At 36.8% G+C, this 23,198-nt stretch overlaps 1 long non-coding RNA gene across 1 annotated transcript in view; it reads right to left on the bottom strand.

Moving 5' to 3' along the window:
* LOC144972041 (uncharacterized) overlaps positions 1-15,397 on the bottom strand; it is a 509,884-nt gene extending 494,487 nt beyond the window's left edge. Inside the window, exon 1 of the long non-coding RNA XR_013645246.1 lies at positions 15,295-15,397. This is a non-coding gene — a long non-coding RNA (uncharacterized LOC144972041). The remainder of the gene's footprint in view (positions 1-15,294) is intronic.
* Between the last annotated feature and the right edge of the window lie 7,801 nt (positions 15,398-23,198).

Genomic DNA, 23,198 nt, shown 5'->3' with positions numbered 1-23,198 from the left:
GTAAAGTTGTCAAGGAAAAACCTAGACTTGTTTACAGAATTTAAAGTTCATTATTGGTTGAACCATGAAATTGTGAAGACAGTCATGCTTTCTCTGAGATTGATAAAGACACGCCCTTTGATGTGGTATCTTACATGGTATTGGTGGAGGAAAAGACTTAACATTACTAAGCCTTGGAAATGGTGGCTCTCTGAGAGAAAGTCAACTTTTGTTTTGAATGTTTCACTGGTAGTTGCATTTTTAAACTTTAAATTTATATAACTTATCCTCAATATTTATGTTGAATTATTATGTTTTCATGTAGAAAAATGATTGTAGTTTATGAAACAACCAAAAACTGAAATTTGATCATTTTGACCATTTCCACTTTAAAACCGGTTTTCTTCGTTTTCCAAATCCCGACTTAATACCGCTTCGAGGCGTAGGGTCACATATTCGGTCATTTTATATTATCCGATATCTAATAACACAATTCAGGCCTTTATAGATGTCAGGCATAAAATAATTGCAGAAGCGACCATAAGACGAACGTGAGCAAATAAGACATGGTGATGTAATGTAATGTATGAGTGGAATTACGTCCGATTCAGGAGTAAATACGGACTAAACATTAGCCTTAGATCTTATCCGCACATTTACCGATCAACGAATAAACGAATAATTATCAAAATTCTCTGCGGATATTCGGGTGATCCCAGAATAATCTATATTATAGTAACGAGCAAATATCTCATTTGGATCGGATAACAATAAGGCAAACAATAATACGAGCGTGAGTTGCTGGGGGGGGGGGGGGGGGAGATCGCTTCGTTGTTAGAAAACAACAGACTCATTGTTCTAAATAGAGATTCTCCAAAGTAATCTGCCCCTATGGAAATGCGATCGTATGATAAATGGACATATTACAAACAAGCAAGAGCTTTTTATATATAGCGCAAAATCCACTTAATGTTGTAGAACGAGACTAGACGCCTATTAGTATTAGGCGATATTACCAATTTCCCAGACAGCACGTTAATTGTCAGATACACATTTTACACCTGAGTAGTTAGAGAATGCAACGAGTATATTATAGTAAATATCATTGGAGAATGTGAAAAAAGAGCCATTCCCGAGGACTCAACTATACCCCGCACCTTCCGATCCGACAGCGAGTGTCATATCACAAGGCCACATAGCCGCACATTATAAATATTGTGTCAATATTGTTTAATCCGCGGGTAACTGGTTATGAGTATATAATCGTTACAAGTCTAGCTCACCTAGCCTCCATAGTTGCTCACATGTTGTTAGATAACTGGATAACATGGCACAGGCGGGCTTTGCGAGCGATCGACCGTCCCTCTGTTTATCGGCCAGGTATTTGGCCACACACTTTGCGTTTTCACCCTGGTTTGCCTGATCGGGGTACGAAGAAGGATCAAAACCGGGTGTGTATGGAGCCTTTAAGAGAATAACATCTGGATAACAAAGCACAAACTCTTACCTTCTAAGTTCCTCAACATAATCATAAAGAGCCGATAGTAACCGAATTGCCCCGTTCCAAATCGAACTTATGCCAAAATATTTGAGAACCTCACGCGACTATTGAGAGTATGCGGTTAGACTAAGGGAGTTAATGTCATAATTATTTTACCGATACTTCTATGTCAAATCTACTTTCCGTTGTGCCTTATGAAAAGGATGTGGGAGTTACTTTTGATTCACATTTGAATTTTGATTTACATATTGATAATTGTGTAAGCCGTGCAAACAGAATGATGGGAATAATATATAGAACCTTTATAAGTCTTGATAAAACCACATTTTTATATTTGTATAAATCGCTCGTTCGACCAATTCTAGAATACGGAAATTGCATCTGGAGCCCATTATATAAAAGACAATCTATTAGTATTGAAAGTGTACAGAGGAGTGCTACCAAAAAAAATTATACAATACAGTATTTATCTTATAAGGAAAGGTTAGAATTTCTTGACTTACCGAGTTTGAAATATAGAAGAATTCGTGGGGATTTAATTCAGGTTTATAGATTGGTACATGGTATGGATAGGATAGACTTTTCTGATTTTTTTTTTCATATTCTAATATTACTTTTACTAGAGGGGACAAGTTTAAGATTTTTGTCTCTGGATGCAAAACAAACATAAGACATAACTGGTTCGGTATTCGTATTGTTCAGAAATGGAACAGTTTGAAATTTGAAACAAAGAATGCAAAATCTATGGATTATTTCAAGGTGTTAGTAGACAGGGAATTATATGATGGGAGATTTATATATGACGAATAATACGTGTTTGCACTGCTGTTGACATGGCTTTCAATCTTGTATGTATATATTATGCATTATTATATTATTATGGTTATCTTTTATACGCGTGTGTATGTGTGTGTGTGTGTGTGTGTGTGTGTGTGTGTGTGTGGGCTTTGCATGTCACGGTTAAAGATATATGTTTGTACACCACATGAGTACATTTAAGTTGAAATACTATCTTTACCACGTGTATCATTAATGGATAATCTTTAATCAATAGAATTATGGCATTACTATTAATATTAAGGGCATTCAAGGGATCTTATCCTATTTTGACCTATACCATATGTTATGTTATGTTAAGCATAGATTTCTTCAAAATGGCGACCAATCCTTTTAACACAATGGACACTGTATCGAAAAAAAGCTACAAAGAAAAAATTGAATGCGTGAAAGACATTGATCCATACGACATAAAATCGGAAAACTGAACAAAGACTTATCAAGACTTATCCTCCAATCACGTACCATCACATCTCTATCTATCCATCTATCTATCTATCTATCTATCTATTTGTTATTATTATTATTATTATTATTATTATTATTATTATTATTATTATTATTATTATTATTATTATTATTATCATCATTATTATTATTATTATTATTATTATTATTATTATTATTATTATTATTATTATTATTATTATTATTATTATTATTATTATTATCATTATTATTATTATTGTTATTATTATTATTATTATTATTATTATTATTATTATTATTATTATTATTATTATTATTTATGTGACCCTCCGCCCCGAACGGGGGGGGGGGGGGGGGGGAGAGAGAGAGAGAGGGAGAGAGAGAGAGAGAGAGAGAGATGTAAGAGAGAGAGAGAGAGAGAGAGACTGTTGTATGTGCATTGTAGAGGGGGGAGCTAAATAGAATAAAGATAAAAATAGTGGGTGTGTGTTTGTATGTGTAAAGAAACACGAGGGAGACAAAGAGTAGAGGGCGAGATGGTAGATAAAGAAAGGGGAAAAGGAGAGAGGTGGTGAGCAAAGAATAGGTAGTGATAGTATAAGAAAGCCCTTCGTTTCAAAAGAAGTCAAAGTCAATCAATGGGAAACATATTGACCAATGAGATCGCAATTTAAAAAATGGGACTGGTCAAATCATTTGTTGCATTGTTTCCATTTTGAGTCAGATGACAGCTTGAAGAGGAGGGGGTGGGGCTTAATTTGTAATGACTTACATGAAATCGTATAATTGAATCTTCTTGTTTGAGCTGCAACCTCGAGTTAATTAGGACCTGCCACTCGTTATCACAACCCCTTGTGGTCAATTGTCATCTATTAAACTCTCCTCCCCTTTTTCTTTGGGTTCACTCACATTGTTTATTGTCTCAAAAGACCCCACCCTCTCTCCCATTCCCAATGAATACACGATAAAACGAACCTCTCTCTCTTTCTCCCCCCCTCTCTCTCTCTCTCTCTCTCTCTCTCTCTCTCTCTCTCTCTCTTCTCTCTCTCTCTCTCTTATTTATTTATTTATTCTTTAAAATATATCTCTCTCCATCCATCTCTCTCGCTCTCTGTTTGTTACTGACTCTCTCTCTCTCTCTCTCTCTCTCTCTCTCTCTTATTTATTTATTTATTTTTTAAAATATATCTCTCTCCATCCATCTCTCTCGCTCTCTGTTTGTTACTGACTTTCTCTCTCTCTCTCTCTCTCTCTCTCTCTCTCTCTCTCTCTCTTATGTAAACAACTACGCGATAGAAAGTTACAGTGCTCTTAGTGCAAGGGAAGTAACCGTGGATGGTAAATGCGTGACGTCATCGGCATACTCTCAATAGGGCTGCTAGCCATTGATGTCAGAAGATATGCCCCATTAAAAATATGGATAACTATTAAAAAAGCGTCATACTTCCTCCGAAGCAAATGGCACATAATAACAATAAAAATCATAATTATCATTGCTTAATAATTATGGTTCCTAAAATAAATAGCATTAACGAGTGTAATCCACAGACTACAAGGAGCAGATTGGATAACATCCACTTTTTATTGGCTAATCGCCGCCATCTTATTTAAGATGTAAGCAGTAATCAGATGAATCGAGAATAGAGACTGACGATATACGGGGTTTCCAGAAAACTGGCAGCGTAAAATTATACGCAGTGGCTATTTTTACAGTCCCGTAAAGATGGTTCTCGGGGCTATTTTTACAGTCCCGTAAAGACGGTTCTGGTGGCTATTTTTACGGCGTTGCGGTAATAGATTTTTAAATAGTAACAGATTGGCTGAGTAGACGCCATTAGCTCTAAAACTCTCACTCACTTCGTTCAGGTGCGGCTAGTTAGCAGCCTCCCTCTTTCTCTCTCTCTCTCTCTCTCTCTCTCTCTCTCTCTCTCTCTCTCTCTCTCTCTCTCTCCCTCTTTCTTTCATTCTTTCTCTATGTCTTTCTTTCTTTCTCTTTCTCTCTCTTCTCTCTTTCTTTTTACTTTCTCTTTTTTTTCTATCTCTCTCCCTCTTTCTTTCTTTCATTCTTTCCCAATCTCTTTCTTTCTCTATTTCTCCCTCTCTCTCTCTCTCTCTCTCTCTCTCTCTCTCTCTCTCTCTCGGTCTTTCTACATTCTTTCTTTGTTTCTCTCTTTCTCACTCTTTCTTTCATTCTTTCTCCATCCCTTTTTTTCTTTCTTTCCCTATCTCTCATTTCTATCCCTTTCTTTCTTTCTTTCCCTATCTCTCATTTTCTCTCTCTCTCTCCCTCTCTCTTTCTTTCATTCTTTCCCAATCTCTTTCTTTTTCTATCTCTTTCTCTCTCTCTCTCTCTCTCTCTCTCTCTCTCTTTCTCTCTCTCTCTCTCTTTTTCCTTTCTCTTTTTCTCTATCTATCTCTTTCCCTAGTGGTACCTCAAAGCCCAGGCAGAGGGGTCTGACCCAGGGCAACCACAACCTTGGTCTGACCACAAGGTGAACACCGCTTTGGCGGAGAACAATAAAACAACCTCCTAACTGGGAAGGGAGGAGCAATACAGCGACCACTCTTGTCTGGTCGGAACAAACACTGGGTCAATCGGTAAAGGAGTAGGAGCAACGCGATGGTGGGACCAAAGTAAAATGCCCTCTCCACCTCGGCGCCCCAATGAGGATCAGTCTTGGGCACCTCTATTCTTTTGGATCATGACCGCCCATGGTAGAGAATCATCATCATTATTTACTTTCTTTAAAAAAAAATATTATTCAAAAGAACAATATTTAAGCATGAGGTGTTTCGCAATGTGTATCTTTACCATGGGGGGGGGGGGGGGGGGGGGGGGGTGGGGGTTGGGGGGGGGGTGGGTAGTCATTTGTCCACAATATGGTTGGGAGGGGGGGGGTGGTTCTAAAATTATGGTCAAAATGTGTCCAATTGGTTTGTGAACGGCCTCTTTTCTGAAATTGGATTCAAACCCACTCTCACGTGAGAAGACTGCACCCTGAATGTTTGACGTCTCCGTCTTTTAAAATTGTATAAACCGTTAGTCCTTCCTGACTGGTTATACTGGTAAAGTGTAAACAAAAGCCAACCTGTAAAGTATTATATCTTGAGGGGTGTCGACTCAAGCGGGAACTAAATATACTTTCAGTGTTTGATAATAGATCTATATTATGTATGTTTGACAGAAAAAAAAATCAAGACATACAACCTAACCTGTCCACTGATGATAGAAAACGGGCTGTTCTGTACTGCAAACATAACTTATGCAAAAAAAAATAAAAAAATTATATGTAATAAAAATGACAGTACCGTAAAAATCGCTAAGAGAATTGACTTTACATTAATTGTTTGTTAATTTTAGTTTTAGCTTTAGATCTAAATATGTTAAATGACATTAATTTTGCTTTCATTCACCGCCTCTAGATCTGTACATCTAAATATCGGGAGAAATGATATGATAAGTTTTGTGAATACTGCAAAAGGATGATAATCTATAACTATGCGGATAATTGAACAGAATCGCATCAACGCCGTAAAAATAGCCATGAGAACCGTCTTTACGGGACTGTAAAAATAGCCCCGAGAACCATCTTTACGGGACTGTAAAAATAGCCCGAGAACTATCTTTACGGGACTGTAAAAATAGCCCCGAGAACCATCTTTACGGGACTGTAAAATTGGCCCCGAGAACCATCTTTACGGGACTGTAAAAATAGCCCCGAGAACCATCTTTACGGGACTGTAAAAATAGCCACTGCGAAAATTATATGAGAAAACAGTAAACATTGGCATTTCGGGGACAGAACAGACGCGTTGCTAGAAAAATTACATCCTTTCTTTAAAAAATATAGCATTGTGGAGAACATTGTGCTTATTTGAGTCAATAAAAAAATTGATACGGCGCACAACTCTACTGAAAGATTTGAAAATTAGAAATGTATTTTTTACAGATAGATAAACAGATAACTTGATTTCCTTTTATAAGTTAAAGTCAGTTTGAAAGTTCGTTGAGTCAAACAGATATCATAAAATATGTATCAACGACGACACTTGACTCCCAAAATCAACTAATTTTGACACTGTAAAAAGTTGTCAATTTGCGTCATCTATTTATGACATCAAGTATTATTATTACTTCCGTTGTGTTGTTGATTTAGCGGTGATCAGTGTTGTTATGTATGTTCTAATTGCGTGTATGTTTGTGTGTGTGTGTGTGTGTGTGCGTGTGTGTGTTTGTGTTTGAGTGTGTGTGTGTGTGTTGTGTGTGGTGTATACATGTGTGTGTGGGTGTTGGCATTTTTCAGCAAATCGTGGCATTCATAGTGATATTATTCACTTGATCACATGAAGCTATTTCAGTCGCCATTTTGATTCTTTTTTTACTATTAGGGTTAGCTCGAGATCGAGGATATTTCTTTAAGGTTAGTCATAAGTCTTAGTAAAGGTGCTAGGATGTTTGTTTTTCCATAAGTTAAGTAAAGGGGAGACATTCCGAAAGCTCCTACATCCCCAGTATTCTTTAAATTTGTATTTTCACCGTTGATATGTTGTCAGGCATTTATTTATTCAATTTGTCATTATATCTAGAAGTATTTTAAAAACTCTAGAACAAACCTTGATAGATTTGTGAAAGTTTAAAATTTCTTAATTTGACCATTGTTTTGATTTTCAGCCGCCATTTTGATTTGTTAGATATTGAAAGGTAGTGCAAAGCAGTCCGAGAGTTGTTTTTTTTCTATTAGGGTTAGCTCGAGAGGTTAGTCATAAGTCTTATTAAAGGTGCTAGGAAGTTTGTTTTTCCATAAGTTAAGTAAAGGGGAGACATTCTGAAAGCTCCTACATCCCCAGTATTATTTAAATTAGTATTTTCACCTTTGATCAGGCGTTTATTTATTCAATTTGTCATGATTTTTTCTATTAGGGTTAGCTCGAGATCGGATGATTTTTTTTTCCTATTAGGGTTAGTCATAAGTATTATTAAAGTGCTAGGGTGTTTGTTTTTCCTATTGGGGTTAATTAAAGGTACTAGGTTAAATTTTTTCTTGGGGTTAGTTGAGGGAATATATTATTAAATATATTATTGGGCCACAGAAAAATCAACCGAAGATATACCAAAATTACACAGACAACGTTGTTTACCAATCAGCCCTCATTAAATGATGGTGAGTACAGTATCGAATGAAAATAGTTCTTTCCCCGCGAAATTGCGGGCTTTTTACTAGTAAAAATAAATAAACAAAATACTGTGAGGGTGTGATGAAAGTGTGTGAACTTCATGGTCGATCAACTTGGTCATCAATCCATCCAACTATCAATCTATTATACTTCTTCTACTACTACTGCTACAACAACAACAACAACAACAACAACAACAACTACTACTACTACTACTACTACTACTACTACTACTGCTACTACTACTACTACTACTACTACTACTACTACTACTACTACTACTACTAGTACTACTACTACTACTACTACTACTACTACTACTACTACTACTACTACTACTACTACTACTACTTCTACTACTACTACTATGTACTACTACAACTACTATGTACTACTACTACTACTACTACTACTAGTACTACTACTACTACTACTACTACTACTACTACTACTACTACTACTACTACTACTACTACTACTACGACTACAACTGTAATGTTGATGTGTTGCGCCTGACAGACTGCTGTGTCGTTTTCTCCGTTTCATTTGACATTTTTAATTGAAAGGAATTTACATTCAATTGGAATTTTTACATGTTCATATTTTTAAAAGGACAGTGCATCTAATGTGATATTTTTTGTGGATTTAATCAGTGACTTTTTACAACATTCTTATATTTATGACAACTATTTTAAACAAGAAGAAGTGTTCATCGCCATTTTCCACTCCGTCCATTTGTTGTTTTGATACGTCGACAACTAATCTTAATGTGTAACAACGGTTTCCCGTTCCATTCATACCACCTGTACGAGCGGGGGCGGCGTGGATGTAAACGAAAACAATCAGTGGTCAAAAACATTATCGGCCACCGACCGCCTCCCCGTTTCCAACCACTACGACCCCCCTCCACACTCACAACTGTCCCCATTGTAGACAACACACCTGTCCATACAATGAAGTCAAAACATTCACGTCTACAATTTGCAACACAGAATGTACGATCAGCAAGAAACAAAACGATTCCAATCATAGCCCTGATTCCAATTCATGATTTGATTGTTGAGAAAGACATTGATTTATTGATTTTAACGGAAACTTGGCTTCAGGACGAAGAAGGATACATAATAAATGAAATTGTGCCTGAGGGTTACTGTGCCCTAGTCCAAAATCGTTCGTCGGGCCAGTCTGGTGGTGGTGTACTTGCTATTTATTAAAAAAAGGTCTCAACGTTCATAGAATACACAATGAAATTGAATTCAAAAACTTTGAACATATTGAGCTCATGGTCACCATTGCTAATTTTAGCTACCGCGTGATTGGAATCTATAGAGCCCCACCAAATACAAAGAACAAAAATACAGTGAGTGGGTTCCTTGATGAATTCGAAAACTATCTCTTGGACAAAATAACGGAAAGAGGAAAGCTATTAATTTTAGGTGATTTAAATTTTCATATTGATAACACAGAAGACAGCAATACTCAAAAATTTTAAAAACTTATTGAATCTTTTAATCTCAGACAACATGTTAAAGAATCGACACATCAGAAAGGGCATATTCTTGACGTTGTCATCAATAACAACAGTGACAATTCAATAACACAGATCCAACAGACTGACTGTGGCCTATCCGATCACCAGCTTATAACAATTGAAACTGAGAACTCCAAGCCACGCCATTCGAAAAAGACAATTGTGTACAAGAAAACCAAAAACATTGATTTACATAAATTTAAACATGACATTAAGATGGAACTTGAGCCTGCGATTTCCAAGATCAAATGTGTGTCAGAAAAAGTTGAAACTTACAATTCAAGAATGAAAAATATATTTGACAAACACGTCCCCCGATAAATTAAAAACGATAACCATTAGACCTATTAATGGCTCTTGGTATACGGAGGCAGTCCGTGTTCAGAAGCGGATCGTAAGAAAACTGGAAAGAAGGTGGAGAAAAATTAAGAAAAGTAAAATGAAACAAGGAAAGAGCTGCAAAGATCTGGAAGAGGAGAATGTTAGCAAAGAACAATACGTTAATGCAAGAAAAATATTGAACAATCAAATCAAAGCGGCAAAGACAAACAGTCTGAAGGAGGAAATAGAAAACAATAAAAACAACAAAAAGGAGCTTTACAAAATAATAAACAGACTTACCTCTCCTGAATCAGAAACACTACCAGATTACAAAAATGCAAATGAGCTCGCTGAAAATTTTAATACTTATTTTGACGACAAGATTGTCAACATCAGAAAACAACTTGACCAACATGAATCTGCACAGCCTGAAAAATCCAAAGCAGCAGATAAAGAAACGAACCATATTTTGGATAAATAGTCTGTCACCACACTACAAGACATCAAAGATGTAATCAAACTACTGCCAAAGAAGACATGCCGGCTTGACTCTATCCCCAATGGCTTCTAAAGGATTGTGTAGAAGAGCTGGCGCCGGCGATTCTCGACATTGTTCAATCTAGTCTTTACACCTCGACAGTTCCAGCATGCCTTAAGAAAGCAATTGTGCGCCCTTTGTTGAAAAAGCCTTCATTGGACAAAAATAGTTATAAAAACTTCAGGCCTGTGTCTAATTTAAGTACGTTATCTAAAATAATAGAAAAAATGGTATGCTATAAATTGAATACCTATTTAGATGAGAGCAACTTTCGATCAATGGTACAGTCTACTTATCGCAAGGGACACTGCACTGAGTCTGCTTTGATCAAAGTGCACAATGATCTTGTTAATTATGTTGCTGATAAGAAGACGGCAGTGCTCATACTGCTTGATTTAAGTGCCGCATTCGATACCATTGATCGGAAGTTGCTCTTAAACAGACTTCAAACTGATTTTAATATTCAAAATGATGTTTTGGACTGGTTTGAATCTTATCTTTCTGACCGCACACAGTGTGTTGTCATTGAAGATTCTCTTTATGATATTAGTGTTCTGCAGTTTGGGGTACCCCAGGGTTCTGTCCTGGGGCCCATCTTATTACCTTGTATACAACACCCATAAATGCTATAATCTCGGCCTATGAGTTAAATTTTTACTTGTATGCCGACGATACTCAAATTTATTTCCCTGATACTAACGATACGAAAGTGGACATTGTATCTCGAGTGGAAGCGTGCGTGAAAGACATAAAAGATTGGATGGTTTTAAACAAATTAAAGTTAAATGAGGATAAAACGGAAATAATAAGTTTTTATGGAAATAACCGGAAAAGAACAGAAATAGAATCATTGAGCATTGCTGGTAGTGAAATTAAGATTGTAGATGGTGGAAATGTCAGGAATTTAGGTGCATATTTATATTCACGATTGTGTATGGACGTTCATGTTGGTAAAGTTGCTCAGATTTGTCATCTTCATCTCCATAAAATTTATAGAATTAGACATCTTTTGGATACTGAGACTATCAAAACATTTATGACATCATTTGTATTAAACGGAATAGATTACTGTAACGCTCTCTTACAATCGTCACCAAAATATGTAATTAGACAGCTTCAGAAAGTGGAAAATAGAGCTGCTAGAATGGTGACTGGTTGTGGGGTGAAAGAACATGTAACCCCGATTTTAATATCTCTGCATTGGCTCCCTGTTGACAGCCGAATTATATTCAAAATTTTATGCTATGCTTTTAAATGTTTTGATAAGACAGCTCCTGTTTACCTACAAAACATGGTTAATTTCTATGTGCCGGAGAGAGAACTTAGATCCAGTGGTCATGATCTCTTCCATGTTCCTCACTGTAGATCGTCTTTTAGCGAGAGATCTTTTAGCCATTCGGCACCCGTCTTATAGAACCAACTGCCTTCATCCCTCAAAAAACGTCCAACTTTTGAAAACTTTAAAAAGAAACTCAAAACATATCTCTTTAGGAAATCATTTGATGTTTAACATTTCTATTAGGCCTACATGTTATAGATATCCTAAATTTTCATCTTGTAGCACAGTGCGTGGTAATTAAATTACAAATTGATTAATGCTATTCCAATATGATAGATTTTATGCTTAAATTTCGATTTATTGTTGTGTTTTATTTGCATTGTAAAGCGCCTCTGAGCACATTGTGGATCTAGGCGCTATATAAATTCATTCATTAAATTCATTAAAATACTACTACTACTACTACTACTACTACTACTACTACTACTACTACTACTACTACTACTACAACTATTACTACTACTTCTACCATCACTACTATGACGACTACAACGATGAGAGAGAGAAAGAGAGAGAGAGAGAGAGAGAGAGAGAGAGAGAGAGAGAGAGAGAGAGAGAAAGGGGGGGGGATATTCTTCTCTTGCTCTCTCACCATACATGACATGGACTTGTCTACATTGTTAGATCAAATGGATGGATGCCGCAATTTCGCATGTTCTTCACATTTCACACATAGTTTCTATTAATACTAGGTATGTGTCATCATCAGTTAGAGAGACTGATCAGCAAGTTCAAAGAGGTGAGTTTCATTCTTTGTGTCTTCTCATTAATATGTGGAATGTCTGTTGATAGTTATGTAACATCAAAAAGAAATGTTGATCGTCTCCACATAATTCATCAAAAAATCAAAGTAGGAGGAGCTTATTTTACCTACTGTTATTACGCCGATTCCCGTTTGCTGGACAATAGGAATTGTCATTTTATCCGCTAATTGGGAGGGGCATAGAAAAAAAAATGGTCAATTTTAATTGGTCGATTGAAGAGTGTGTAGAGAGAGGGTTTTTGTCAGGGGGGGGGGGGGGGTGTTAAAATGATGGAAAAGAAGATGGGTACAAGTCATCAAGAAAACATAATTCATTGCTATTATACTTATACAGTATCCATCAATGCCTATCGCCAGATATTTATTCACACTGAATTCAAATGCGTTATAAAAAAATAGACACTATCTATGTGAGTTCCCAATCATTGTCACTCACTCTGTCGTTAACCACACTTAATGCTGCATGAGTGAGAGACAGAGAGAGAGCGAGAGAGAGAGAGAGAGAGAGAGAGAGAGAGAGAGAGAGGGGGGGGGGGGAGGGAGAGAGAGAAAGAGAAAGAAAGAGATAGATAGATAGATAGATAGATATTATTATTTAAAATATTTACCACAATGTTTGAGACAGTCTACATTAATGTTTCTGGCTTAATTTGCCATCGTCAGGCTGACGATGGCAAATTAAGCCTGAAACATTAATGTAGACTGTCTCAAACATTGTGGTAAATATTTTAAATAATAATAATTTGCTCCATTACTGCATGTCAAGCACTTTTCGTACCATATTTGTATCAAACACGATTCAATAGATAGATAGATAGATAGTTAGATAGAGAGAGAAATAGAGAGAGAGAAAGAAAGAAAGAAAGAAAGAAGAGAGAGAGAGAGAGAGAGAGAGAGAGAGAGAGAGAGAGAGAGAGAGAGAGAGAGAGAGAGAGAGAGAGTGTGTGTGTGTGTGTGCTACTCGTTGTACACAATATTTGAATAATGACCTAACTACGTGTTGGCATGGTACTGTTTGAAACCAACGGGTCCGAAATGTTGAAAGGAATTCCCACGTTCTCCTCACTTTTAATCCATCCCTCCTAATAACATCATTGTGTCATAAAACAGGTATGTGCAGCGACATCTATATGAAGTCCTAGGGTATGTGTCAAATGAACAAGCAAGTCCGAACAACAGGTTCAAAGAGGCGAGACCCACTCTTTGAGTCTCCTCATTAATATGCATACAGTCGATTAATGGCGGTGTAAAATCGAAGAATTGTTTAAACCGCTGTCGGTCCAGGGATGGTAAATTTATTTGGATACATGCCATAAATAACCGACGTGGGAGGGGCTTAGATAGATAGATAGATAGATAGATAGATAGATAGATAGATAGATAAATTAATAGATAGATGTATAGATAGATAGATAGATAGATAGATAGATAGATAGATAGATAGATAGATAGATCCAAGTAAACAAGTCCCTCTCTCTTTTGTCTATTTGTTGATGTATGGTTGATTTCTATTGCTACCTTTGTTATTAACAAACAAAAAATGTAAAAAAATAATTGAGATTTATATAGCGCAATATCCACTAAATGTGCTCAACGCACTTTATAAGGGGTCCCTGGTCAACAGCAACATTAAACATGTAGGACATTAAAAAAAAAAAAAAAAAAAAAAAAAAAAAAAAAAATATATATATATATATATATATATATATATATATATATATATATATATATATATATATATATATATATATATATATAAACCCGATCAATGGAGCCAAGCCTAAAATGTACAAGTAAAAGTGTAGTTTAATATTTCTCATTTAGTTTATCATCATAAACATGACCTTTTTTTTTTTCTATTTTCCGTCAACAAATCAAGGTTAATCGAGCTCAATCAAAGTCATTACAATAGAGATTAAATCGCACAGCTACTACTACTACTACTACTACTACTACTACTACTACTACTACTACTACTACTACTACTGCTACTTCTGCTACTACTACTACTACTACTACTACTACTACTACTACTACTGCTACTATTACTACTACTACTACTACTACTACTACTACTACTACTACTACTACTACTACTACTACTACTACTACTACTACTACTACTTCTACTACTACTACTACTACTAAAAGTACTTACTGTTCCTTCTGCTGCTGCTGCTGCTGCTGCCACTAATTATTCTACTTATATCGACATCCCTTATTTATTATTTTTTTGGTATTTATTTTCAATTCTATTGTATTCATTTTCCAACAACAGTCTACACGTTTTTATTTTTCACTTTCTAAACTGCAGTTCCTCTCCACCTCCCCTCAATTAATTGCACACCTTTTAGAAATATCTAGTACTCTATTTTAATTCGTGCTTCCTTACAAAGAAGCATACTATTTCCTGCCAACCAATGTTTTGTTTATTCATCTTAACTACGCCACTACCATGTTATCTTATTCATCTGTAGTGTTTCATTCATCCTGTTTTGTTGATAAAGGGGAAACCCGAAATGTTTATTTGATCTGTTTTTGTGATTAAATTGAAGCTTACATTCAATTTCACCTTATTATTTATTTCTTTGAGCTTCGAGCAGCAACATTTACATTGCCCTCTTATATTTACTAAGAACAATACACACACACATTCTCAAACAATTTTTACACCCCTAAACCTGTCTCACACTATTTTTCTTTGTGGGGGAAAACGATCAAAACATACATGAAGATAGATATGATTTCAGATTTCTGTGCTACTTCGCATGACGCATGCGGAGCTGGAAAATTAACACATTTCTATGACGTTTTGTTATACGTTTCCGGGGAATCTTCAGTTAAAAATATATTGACCTCTGTAGTCTGAGACTTCGCACACGTAGTCCGAGACTTGATAGTCAGGGACAAAGTCTGACTCCATGAATAGCTTACTTTTCGTAGTCTCGGACTTCCCGTAGTCTTGGACTACGAAGTCTCAGACTTTACTATAGTCCGATACTATCATAGTCCCGGTCCATGAATGAGACCCCAGCAGATTTTTATAAATTATTATTTTCAGTCAACGGGTGATAGAAATAACCCTTAATTAAAAAAAAGAAGTTTACAAGATGCTCGTATATCAATCTGTATAAAATATTTTAATAATTTTTAGATTTACCAGTAACTCTGTGCTCGTTGGCAACTGGGCTATACGGAACAATTTTGACCTCCGACCCTATTTTCTTTTTAAAGAGCATAGATTAAATGATTTCGACAAAATTCATCAAATACTTTAACTCTCGATCATTATATAGCACCCGTTGCTCGCTTTTCGATGTTCATCTCAAACCGTAGAAAGTTATCAAAATCATAGTTTATATCAATGCCTGATAAAATCTTTGATTATATGCATAGCTTTTATAATAAGATTCTAATCTATAATTTCTGCATTAATTCATATCCCCAGCAAAACAATTTAAATCGTCAAAGGCTTAAATGACTGGACTGGTTTATATCAATGCCTGATAAAATCTTTGATTATATGCATAGCTTTTATAATAAGATTCTAATCTATAATTTCTGCATTAATTCATATCCCCAGCAAAACAATTTAAATCGTCAACGGCTTAAATGACTGGATCACGGACTCAAACCTAGACCATTTATCAATTATCAAAAGCTGGTCTCTCAACATATTGGTGCTTTGATAAGTCAATGATATTCGGTCAGTTTTGATGAGGAAAAAGAGAACCACTGCCCATTCTGAAATAATTGTTTCATTAGTGTTCGATTTGCCCCTAAATGCTGTCCACGCTTAGTTAGCTGTAATAGCTCATAAAAAGTTATCAAGACATAAGAAGCTATGTATCATTCATGATTAACTCAATTGTATTAAAATCATAGAATTAAACGAATGAGAATACGTACGAAGCCTAAAAAGTGTCCACCAATGAAAGCATTCAGCGCCATTTTGTTGTTGGCTGAGAATGTAGTAATTACCATTCATTCGGTATCTATGTCAACATAACGACACAAGAAAAAAAACAAACAATATCAAAATCCACAATAAAATGTTTCAGAACTGTTGCGTATATTTATGGCACAACGAAGCTGTCAAAAAATGAAGTTAGAGAATGTGTGTAATCATGTATTATAATAACCTGTAATGTGTTTTCCAACCACCACATCATCTACTACTACAACCACCACCACAATATCATCACTAACACTACTACTACAACCACCAGCCCCACATCATTATCACTACCACTACTACTACACCACCACCAGCACATTATCATCACTACCACTACTACTACAATCACCACAACCACATCGTCATCACTACCACTACTACTGCAACCACCACCACCATATCATCATCATTACCACTACTACCACAACCACCACCACCACTACTACTACAACCACCACCACATCACTACCTCAACTACTACAACCACCACCACAATAGCATCACTACCACTACTACTACAACCACCACAACCACATCGTCATCACGACTACTACTACTACAACCACCACCATATCATTACCATTACCACTACTACTACAACCACCACTACCACCATATCATTACCATTACCACTACTACTGCAACCACCACTACCACCATATCATCACCATTACAACTACTACTACAACCACCACAACCACATCATCATCACTACCACTACTACTATAACCACCACCACATCATCATCACTATCACTACTACTACAACTACAACCACCACCACATTATCATCACTACCACTACTACTACTGCAACCACCACCACCATATCATCATCATTGAAATATTTTTTAAAAAAATTGAGCTTTATATAGTGCAATATCTACTAAATGTGCTCAAAGCGCTTTACAAGGGGTCCCTGGTCAACATTTAACATGTAGGACGGGACATGACGCCTGTTAGGCGATATTACAATTTTTCGGACAAAGACAACTCTGTTAACGGCCAGGTACTCATTTTACACCTGAGTACGGTGAGAGAATGTGAGTAAAGAGCCTTTTCCAAGGACTCAACTATGCGCCGAGCGCGAGGCTCGAACCCAGGACCTTCCGATCCGGAAGCGAGTGTCATACTACTAGACCACATAGCCGCATCATTACCACTACTACTACAAACACCACCACCACATCATCATCACGACCACTACTACTACAACCACCACCACCACCATATCATTACCATTACCACTACTACTACAACCACCACCACATCATCATCACTACCACTACTACTACAACTACAATCATCACCACCACCACATCATCATCACTATTACTACTACAACTACAACCACCACCAACACCACATCACCTCACTAACACTCAGTACTACAATCACTACCATTAGGTTTTGGAGCTTTACTTCATTTGAAATAAGGAAACTTCGGAATTGTATTTGGCATTGTGTTTATATATCATAATATAATTCTAATCAGTTATCTATTTAGAACTAGATACTATACAATATGTATGCCAAATACCACCCCAATTCCCCTTTCTTGTGTGCGGGAATTCCTCTTTCGGCATTGAAATTGGGTGTGAGAGAGTCATCACTACACACATAAACAACAGAAACAATTTAAAAACAAGACTATGACACGCAACCACTCACACACGAGGCTATACTATTTATCCTTTTCTCTATATAGAATAGGACAAGACAAACAATAGCTTGACTCTCGCTACACTTCGCATTGATGTTTGTCGTCTCACGAGTTCAACTCTCGGTCGACCTGTCAATATTCCTTTTTGCCTCGGACGTAATCATTAATAGAATGTTGTGTGGTTTTGACCGTGAAGAAAACCTTAAGAAGTCACATTTATATCATTTTAGAGAGATCGTTTTGAATAATTTTGAGTTAAACGAGCGAGCAGCAACTTGTTTTCATGAACGGCCGATCAGCGCTTGTTTACTATAGTAACGCGATTCCCAGCCAACATCAAAATGGCGGATATTTTTCTCATCGAGGCCGCTGGTTGGTTAGCCAAAAAGAGCACCGTACGGTTTCCATTGGGTAAATTCCTTGATTAAAATAGACAGTAGACGGTCCACTAAGGAACTCCCTCTTTCTGATTGAATGATTTAAAAAGAATGAGTCCTTCTTTGACCTGGAAAGGCAAGTTGTTCACAAATTCTCATACAAAAATAGGATGAAAAATAAACAGGGAGGGGAAATAAAAGGTGGAAGAGGAGGAGGGGGAGAAGAAGAAGAAGGAGGGGGGGGGAGAAAAAGAAGAAGAAGAAGAAGAAGAAGAAGAAGAAGAAGAAGAAGAAGAAGAAGAAGAAGAAGAAGAGGAGGAGGAGGAGGAGGAGGAGGAGGAGGAGGAGGAGAAAAAGAGAAAGAAGAAGAACACCAACAACAAGAGGATGAGAGGGGGAGAGGAAGAGGAGGAGAAGAAGAAGAAGACGACGAGGGGGAGGAGGAATAGTAGAAAGAGAAGAAGAGGAGTATTAGGCGTATGCAAATGAGGAGAAAAAGAAGAAATGGAACTGGTATGGAAGAAGAGGAGGCGGAGGACGAGGAGGAGGAGGAATAGGAAGAGGAGGGGGAGGGGGAAAGAAGAAGAGAAGAAGAGGAGGGTGAGGGAAGGGAGAAGGAGGAAGGGAGAAGGAGGAAGGAAAAGAAAAGAAGTAAAAAATTATATAAATAGTTGGGAAGTAAAAGGGAAGAGAAGGAGCAAGTAGGAGTAGTAGAAAAGTAATTTTAAGAAAAAGAAGTCAAACTACCCTTTATTACAACTCGCGTCCTGTCCAGTTGTGACATACAATTATGATTGTTACTAATCCGTTTCTAGCCTTAATACTGGTATAAACTCTGAAGTAATCAATCCTATGGCTCTTAGAAATTGTTTCAGGTATCTTAACTCATAATATATTTGTCTATTTAAATGGTGACAATGGCACAAAAACTATCGTAACTCTGAGTTACGATAGTTTTAGTTCTGTTCTATCCTCCTCAAAATATCCGTTCTCAACATACGATAGTCTTGCTTCCAATAAAATACTTTCAAACTATCGTAATTTTAATAACTCATAATCCATGCAGTATATCGTCTCAAAAATGCCACCATCGTTTTTCTCGCCACTTTATACATAATATTAGTAAATTTCACGGGTTTCCAAGGATTGTTGGGAATTTTAAACAGTTTTTTGTCTCTCCTGAAAAGTTGCGTTTTTAAGATACGATAGTTTTGCACCCTACCCTCGATTTATAAGGAGCTTTTGAAAAATATTATATTACAATTGTTTATTAAATTTTGAAGCGATCTCCTTAAATCAGTATTATATTAAATAGTCTTTCAGAGCCAATAGGCCCATGGTACCGGAGTTTGTCCCAGTTTCTCTAGCTTAAAACGGACAATAGCATTGCTTTTCCTTTTGAATGGGACACTAGTCTATCGCAAAATATTTTCCACCAGATTTAACTGACCCTTTTTTATTTAAAAAATAGTTGTTTCATTTGTCTTGAATGAAATTTACGAGTTAAGGTGACGACAAGTGGAAGATATGTCTCTTCTTTTTTTACCCCCCCCCCCCTCCTCATTTATTTCTATTCATTGGAGACTGCTTGCTCGCGTTATATGTCAATTCAATTCAAAGATTTATTCTAGGCATATATCAATAAGACACATAGCTACATTAACAAAAAAATTCAAATCAAGACAGGGAAATTCAATAATTAACAAAAACAAAACAAAACAAAAAACAAAAACAAAAACAAACAACAACATAAAATAGATAAGTATATCTTCTTCTACTAGGTTCCATGCCTGGTCCAGGCTTCGGATACTGCATGAATTATCTCTCTCCATTCCTCCCTGTCTCTTGCTTTTTCAAACAGCTCTTGGATTGTTAGGTTGGTGAAGCCCTTCAGTTGGTCTATGAGTGTTTTTCTTTGTCTCCCCCGGGCGCGTTTACCAGGTATTTTTCCACAACTTGCCAGGTATTCATTCTTATCTTTCCTTACTATGTGTCCGAAAAAGGATAGTTGTCGATCCGCTATTAAGGGCATTAGTTTCCTTTGTTGGTATGTTTGTTTTAGCACTTCTTCGTTCGTTTTGTGTGCAGTATACGATATTCTCTGCATCCTTCTCAAACACCACATTTCAAAAGCTTCAATGTTCTTTTGTGTTTCTGCATTTGTAGTCCAGCTTTCGCATCCGTATAACAAGATTGGCCACACGTAGCACTTCAAGACTCGGAATCTAATCCCGAACGACATCTGTTTGTTTTTCAAAATGTTTCCGAGGTCCATAAAGGCCTGTATGGCTTGAGTTATTCTTGCTCGTATGTCTCGGTTACATCTTCCATCTGTTGTCACTATTGAACCCAGGTATTTAAAACTTTCTACGTTCGTAAGTTGCTCGCCGTGAATCGTTATATTGCAGGTGTTGTTGTTTTCGGGGTTTTTCTGTATTACCATGCATCCCGTTTTGGTGATATTCACTTCCATTCCATTGGCTTCACTATCTACTACCACTTTGTCAACAATCTTTTGAAGTTGGATTTCTGATGTTGCAACGAGTACCGTATCGTCTGCGTATCTTATATTATTTATGTTGTGACCTCCTACTTTTATTCCCTCCATATTAGTTATGCCCCTCATGATTGTTTCTTGGTATAGATTAAACAGATCTGGTGAGGCAACACACCCTTGACGGACTCCTTTCTTAATAGGAATGGAATTTCCTGTAGAGTTTCCGATTTTGATAGATGCCTGCTGGGTGTAGTATAATGTTTGCATGAGTGAGGTCTTTCTCATCAACGCCAATGGAGTGCAGTTGTTTTAGTATTTATTCGTGGCGTACTCTATCAAAAGCTTTTTTGTAGTCGTCAAAACAGAGGTATAGTGGGGTCTGAACCTGTATAGCTCTTTCACTTAAAACACGGAGGAGGTATATTGCGTTCCTTGTCCCTCTGTCAGGTTGGAATCCATATTGTTCTTCTGCGATTTCGGGGTTAATCTTATTCCTTAGCCTGTTGATAATTATACGCAACAGTATTTTGTTGATGTGGCTTATTAAACTTATAGTTCTAAAATTTTCGCATCTGACTGCACCTGTTTTCTTTGGTATTGCTATGAAAATAGAGTTACAGAGATCTTCTGGAATTTTCCCAGTGTTGTATATATTGTTGAATAATATGTGAAGTTCATAAATTGCTAGATCTCCTAGGCTTTTTAATACCTCTACAGATATTTCATCAGGGCCTGTTGATTTACCATCCTTCATTCGTTCCATGGCATGTTCAATTTCACTTTTGGTGATTTTTGGTCCGCTTAATGGTTCTTTGAATTTCAGTGGTGGTTCATTTCTATTTGGATCATTGTACAGTTCGCCTATGTATTCTACCCATCGGCTTTCTATATGTTGTTCTTCAAATAGCAGTTCCCCTTGTTTGTTCTGGATACAACTTCCTGCTTCTTTGCTTTTCCTTTTCCCTGATAGTTCTTTTATTCTTTGGTGAGCTTGTTGGGGGTTGGGTTTGTATTCTCTTTCGATTTCGCAGCATTTCCAGTGTAGATAGTTCTCGTGTGCCTCGATGCATTTGGATTTAATGTGGTTGTTCAATGTTTGGTATTCTGCAGACCCTCTGTTGCATTTTCGTCTTTCTTCAAATAGGTTTAGAATTTCATTTGTCATCCATTCCTTTTTGCTGTTTATTTGAACTATTGGTAAATGCTTTTCTGCAGTTGCTTTGACACACTTTTGGAATATATCAAATTGTTTTTCACATTTTTCGTTATCAGGTTCACTTTGGCTTTGTATCATGAGTGCACTTTCAAATTCTTCTCTCATTTTTGTTTGTATGTCATTGTCTTTGCATAACCTGTAATCCCTCTTTATTCTACCAGCTGTTCTCTGAATAGCTTTAAACTTTATCCTTACTGTACAAACAACTGGGACATGGTCACTGTCTACATCGGCGCCTGGGTAGGTTTTGCAATTTAATATGCCATTTCTGAATCTTGATGATACTGCTATAAAGTCTATCTGGTTCCTTGCTCTGTCCCCTGGTGATTGCCATGTCCAGGTTCTTCTTGGGTGTTGTTGAAACCAGGTGTTTGAAATCATTAATTTATTTGTTCTACACCAATCTGCCCAGATTTTTCCTCGTTCATTTCTGTCTCCGAGTCCATGTGGTCCGATTATGTCACCATCTCTGCCTCTGCCAATCTTAGCATTTAGGTCCCCCATTACCATAAGGACTTCTTGTGATTTACACATTCGTTTTGCTTTGTCTAGTGAATGGTAAAACTCTGTCATATCTGCATCTGTCACCTCTTCTGTTGGTGCATAAACTTGAATAATATTGGTGTCAACTACAGGTCCTCTTAGCTTAACCAGCAAAACTCTGTCTGAGATTGCTACATGCCCTTTGTAAAATTTGGTTGATTGTTGGTCTAAGATCATCCCTACTCCTTTTTGGAAAGAGGTTCCACCACTCCATATGATCTTATATGTCGTGTTGTTTTCTTGTTTTGACATGGTTCCCTGCTCTTTCCATCTCATCTCTGCCAGGCCAAGAATATTTATTTTGAGCCGTTTCATTTCTTTTAGAATGTTGTTTAGTTTTCCTTTTTGTGTACAGGTCATGACATTCCATGTTCCAATTTTGGTTTTGTCACATTTGTTAAATTTATTTCGCCTAGTAACTGGCTGACGGTTCGGTGTGACCTGACGAACATCACGCTCCCAACCGAGCGAGGCAGCAGTCTTCCGTGAAAACGTGCTCCCCTTTACGCTGTCACCGTTTAACTTTTTGGACT

This window comes from Berghia stephanieae, chromosome 4, assembly GCF_034508935.2.
Source record: "Berghia stephanieae isolate SIO BIC M18660-M18661 chromosome 4, UCSD_Bste_1.3, whole genome shotgun sequence".
In the NCBI taxonomy this organism is placed as follows: domain Eukaryota; kingdom Metazoa; phylum Mollusca; class Gastropoda; order Nudibranchia; family Aeolidiidae; genus Berghia; species Berghia stephanieae.
Note: the sequence above shows the minus strand (reverse complement) of the source record. Positions and strands in the feature narration are given on the sequence as shown.